This window comes from Triticum dicoccoides, chromosome 6A (genome assembly GCF_002162155.2).
Source record: "Triticum dicoccoides isolate Atlit2015 ecotype Zavitan chromosome 6A, WEW_v2.0, whole genome shotgun sequence".
Lineage (NCBI taxonomy): Eukaryota > Viridiplantae > Streptophyta > Magnoliopsida > Poales > Poaceae > Triticum > Triticum dicoccoides.
The window spans coordinates 538,279,995-538,285,942 of NC_041390.1; positions in this window are offsets into that span (position 1 = coordinate 538,279,995).

The window sequence follows — 5,948 nt, forward strand, 5'->3', positions numbered from 1 at the left end:
TTTCTTTAAACAACTTGGCATTTTCATAAGCTTGGGTTCTCCATTCATCAAGTGAGCTATATATCAAATAACCTCTTCTCACCGGCAAGTTTAAAATCATAGTTGAGCTCTTTAATAGCCCAATATGCCTTATGTTCTAGTTCGAGAGGTAAGTGACATGCTTTTCCATAAACCATTTTATACGGAGACATACCAATAGGATTTTTGTATGCAGTTCTATAAGCCCATAATGCATCATCAAGTTTCTTGGACCAATTCTTTCTAGACCTATTAACAGTCTTTTGCAAAATTAATTTGAGCTCTCTATTGCTCAACTCTACTTGACCACTAGACTAAGGGTGATAAGGAGATGCAATTCTATGATTAACATCATATTTAGCAAGCATTTTACGAAAAGCACCATGAATAAAGTGTGAACCGCCATCAGTCATTAAATATCTAGGGACTCCAAACCTCGGGAAAATAACTTCTTTAAGCATTTTAATAGAAGTGTTATGATCAGCACTAGTACCCACTTAGTAACATAATCAACAGCAACTAAAATATGTGTGTATCCATTAGAGGCAGGAAAAGGTCCCATATAATCAAAGCCCCAAACATCAAACGGTTCAATAACAAGAGAATAATTCATAGGCATTTCTTGACGTCTACTAATATTACCAATTCTTTGACATTCATCACAAGACAAGACAAACTTACAGGCATCCTTGAAGAGAGTAGGCCAATAAAAACCAGATTGCAATACCTTATGTGCAGTTCTATCTCCAGCATGGTGTCCTCCATAAGCCTCGGAATGGCACTTGCGTAGGATCTATTCCTGTTCATGCTCAGGTACACAACTTCTAATAACACCATCTACTCCTTCTTTATAAAGATGTGGGTCATCCCAAAAGTAATGTCTTAAATCATAGAAAAACTTTTTCTTTTGCTGGTATGTGAAGCTAGGTGGTATAAACTTAGCAACAATATAATTAGCACAATCAGCATACCATGGAGTACTACGAGAAGTACTTATAACATTTAATTGTTCATCAGGAAAGCTATCATTAATAGGTAGTGGGTCATCAAGAATATTTTCTAACCTAAACAAGTTGTCTGCAACGGGGTTCTCAGCTCCCTTTCTATCAACAATATGCAAATCAAATTCTTGTAGCAAGAGAACCCATCTAATAAGTCTAGGTTTAGCATCTTTCTTTTCCATAAGATATTTAATAGCAGCATGATCAGTTTGAATAGTTACTTTAGAATCAACAATATAAGATCTGAACTTATCACAAGCAAATACAACTGCTAAAAGCTCTTTTTCAGTAGTAGCATAATTTCTTTGAGCATTGTCTAGAGTCTTACTAGCATAATGAATAACATTTAATTTCTTATCAACTCTTTGCCCTAGAACAACACCTACAGCATAATCACTAGCATCACACATAATTTCAAAGGGTAAATTCCAATACGGTGGCTGAACAACAGGTGCAGAGACTAATGCTTTCTTAAGTATTTCAAATGCTTCTACACAATCATCATCAAAGACAAATGGTGTATCTTTTTGCAGTAAATTAGTCAGAGGCCGAGAAATTTTTGAGAAGTCCTTAATGAACCTCCTGTAAAATCTGGCGTGACCAAGGAAACTTCTTATACCTTTGATGTCCTTGGGACATGGCATCTTTTCAATAGCATCAACCTTGGCTTTATCAACTTCAATACCTCTTTCAGAAACTTTATGCCCCAAGACAATACCTTCATTAACCATAAAGTGGCACTTTTCCCAATTCAAAACAAGATTAGTTTCTTCACATCTCTGCAAAACTCGATCAAGATTGCTCAAGCAATCATCAAAAGAGGAACCATAGACAGAAAAGTCGTCCATGAAAACCTCACAAATCTTTTCACAGAAGTCAGAGAATATAGCCATCAAGCATCTTTGAAAGGTAGCAGGTGCATTATATAAACCAAAAGGCATACGTCTATAAGAAAAAGTGCCAAAAGGGCATGTAAATGTAGTCTTTGATTGATCTCTAGCCGACACAGGTATTTGAGAGAAACCAGAATAACCATCTAGAAAGCAATAATGTGTATGTTTGCATAATCTTTCTAGCATTTGATCAATAAAAGGTAAGGGGTAATGATCTTTCTTAGTAGCTTTATTTAATTTGCGGAAATCAATTACCATCCTATAGCCTGTGATAATTCTTTGTGGAATCAATTCATCTTTACCATTAGGAACAACAGTAATACCTCCCTTCTTAGGGACACAATGGACAGGACTTACCCACTCACTATCAGCAACAGGATAGATTATACCTGCCTCCAGAAGCTTGTTATTTCTTTTCTTACCATTTCTTTTATTTTAGGATTCAGACGTCGTTGAGGATGACGAACTGGTTTGGCATCTGCTTCCAAATTTATTTTATGTTGACATAGAGTGGGACTAATGCCCTTAAGATCATCAAGAGTATATCCAATAGCAGCACGATGCTTCTTCAGAGTTTTCAATAATCTTTCTTCTTCATGCTCTGAAAGGTTAGCACTAATAATAACAGGATATGTCTTCTTTTCATCAAGATAAGCATATTTAAGATTATCAGGCAAAGGTTTAAGCTCAAACACGGGATCACCCTTGGGTGGAGGAGGATCCCCTAAGATTTCAACAGGCAAATTATGTTGCAGAATAGGTTCCTGTTTAAAGAATACTTCATCTATTTCCCTTCTTTCATTCATGAACATATCATTTTCATGGTCTAGCAAATAGTGTTCTAAAGGATCACTAGGAGGTACGGCAATAGAAGCAAGACCAATAATTTCATCCTTACTAGGTAATTCTTCCTCACGATGTTGTTTACTAAATTTAGAGAAATTAAACTCATGAACCATATCATCCAAGCCAATAGTAACAACATTCTTTGTGCAGTCTATGGTAGCATTGACAGTATTTAAGAAGGGTCTACCAAATATAATGGGACAAAAGCTATCTTGTGGGGAACCAAGAACAAGAAACTCAGCAGGATATTTAGTTTTCCCACACAAGACTTCAACATCTCTAACAATTCCAATTGGTGAAATAGTATCTCTATTGGCAAGTTTAATTGTGACATCAATACCTTCTAACTCAGTAGGTGCAATTTCATTCTTAATTTCTTCGTATAAGTCAATAGGTATTACACTAGCACTAGCACCCATATCACATAAGACATGATAACAATGATCTCCTATTTTAATAGAAATAACAGGCACGCCTACCATAGGTCTATGTTTATCTTTATCACAAGGTTTAGCAATTCTAGCAGTTTCACCTTCGAACTAAATAACATGCCCATCAATATTATCAGACAAGAGATCTTTAACAATAGCAATATTAGGTTCTACTTTAACTTGCTCAGGAGGTGTATAAGTTCTAATATTGCTTTTACGAACAACAGTTGAAGCTTTAGCATGATCCTTTATTCTAACAGGGAAAGGTGGTTTCTCAACATAAGAAGTAGGAACAATAGGATCATTATAAGTGACAGTCTTTTCTTCAACTTTAATAGGTGCAACTACTTTTACTTCTATGGGAGGATGATATTTAAACCACTTCTCCTTAGGGAGATCAACATAAGTAGCAAAAGATTCACAGAAAGAAGCTACTATCTCAGAGTCAAGTCCATATTTAGTGCTAAACTTACGGAAAATATCGGTATCCATAAAAGATTTAACACAATCAAACTTAGGTGTCATACCTGACTCTTTACCTTCGTCGAGGTCCCAATCTTCAGAGTTGCGTTTAATTATATCCAATAAATTCCATCTGAATTCAATAGTCTTCATCATAAAATCGCCAGCACAAGAAATATCGAGCTTGGTGCGATTGTTTTCAGAAAGCCGAGCATATAAATTTTGAATAAGCATTTCTCTTGAGAGCTCATGATTGGGGCATGAATATAAAATTGATTTAAGCCTCCCCCAAGCTTGAGCGATGCTTTCTCCTTCACGAGGCCAGAAATTATATATATATAATTGCGATCACGATGAACAAGATGCATAGGGTAATACGTTCGATGAAATTCTAGCTTCAATCTTTTATAGTCCCATGATCTCATATCATCACATAGCCTATACCATATCAATGCGTCTCCCTTCAAATATAAAGGGAAGACCTTCTTCTTAGCAACATCATCGGGTATACCTGCAAGCTTAAATAACCCACAAACTTCATCCACATATATTAAGTGCTCATCGGGATGCTTTGTTCCATCTCCTATAAAAGGGTTAGCTAGCAGTTTTCCATCATACCCGAAGGAAATTCAAAAGGAGTTTCATTTTCAATAGGTTCAGTAGGTTGAGGAGAAACTCTTTGCTCTACTGGACGGGGTGAAGATACCCCGAACAAGCCCCTCAGAGAATTACTTTCCATAGTAGCAAGTGACAGTAAATTTCAGCACACTATATAATTTTTTCCTTACCAAATTCCACCTACCAAAGGCGCTACACTCCACGACAATGGCGCCAGAAAAGAGTCTTGATGACCCACAAGTATAGGGGATCTATCGTAGTCCTTTCAATAAGTAAGAGTGTCGAACCCAACGAGGAGCAGAAGGAAATGATAAGCGGTTTTCAGTAAGGTATTCTCTGCAAGTACTGAAATAAGTGGTAGCAGATGGTTTTGTGATAAGATAGATTGTAACGAGCAACAAGTAACAAAAGTAAATAAAGTGCAGCAAGGTGGCCCAATCCTTTTGTATCAAAGGACAAGCCGGAACAAACTCTTATAATAGGAAAAGCGCTCCCGAGGACACATGGGAATATCGTCAAGCTAGTTTTCATCACGTTCATATGATTCGCGTTCGATACTTTGATAATTTGATATGTGGGTGGACCGGTGCTTGGGTGTTGTTCTTACTTGAACAAGCATCCCACTTATGATTAACCTCTATTGCAAGCATCCACAACTACAACAAAAGTATTAAGGTAAACCTAACCATAGCATGAAACATATTGATCCAAATCAGCCCCTTATGAAGCAACGCATAAACTAGGGTTTAAGCTTCTGTCACTCTAGCAACCCATCATCTACTTATTACTTCCCAATGCCATCCTCTAGGCCCAAATAATGGTGAAGTGTTATGTAGCCGACATTCACATAACACCACTAGAGGCTAGACAACGTACATCTTATCAAAATATCAAACGAATACCAAATTCACATGACTACTAATAGCAAGACTTCTCCCTTGTCCTCAGGAACAAACGTAATTACTCAAAAAGCATATTCATGTTCAGAATCAGAGGGGTAATAGTATGCATATAGGATCTGAACATATGATCTTCCACCAAATAAACCAACTAGCATCAACTACAAGGAGTAATCAACACTACTAGCAACCTACTAGCACCAATCCCGGACTTCGAGACAAGAATTGGATACAAGAGATGAACTAGGGTTTGGAGATGAGATGGTGCTGGTGAAGATGTTGATGGAGATTGCCCTCTCCCGATGAGAGGAGCGTTGGTGATGATGATGGTGATGAGAGGAGCTCTAGATTGGTTCCGCCAAGGTTCCGCCTCGTGGCGGCGGAGTCTCGTCCCGAAAAGTTCCTCTTATTTTTTTTCTCATCGAAAGACTTCATATAGGAGAAGATGGACGTTGGAGAGCCACCAGGGGGCCCACGAGGTAGGGGGCGCGCCCCCACCCTCGTGAGCAGGGTGTGGGCCCCCTGGCCTTCATCTTTGGCAAGGATTTTTCTTTATTTATTTTAAGATGTTCCGTGGAGTTTCAGGACTTTTGGAGTTGCGCAGAATAGGTCTCTAATAGTTGCTCCTTTTCCAGCCCAGGATTCCAGCTGCCGGCATTCTCCCTCCTTATGTAAACCTTGTAAAATAACAGAGAATAGCCATAAATATTGTGACATAAAGTGAAATAACAGTCCATAATGCAATAAATATCGATATAAAAGCATGATGCAAAATGGACG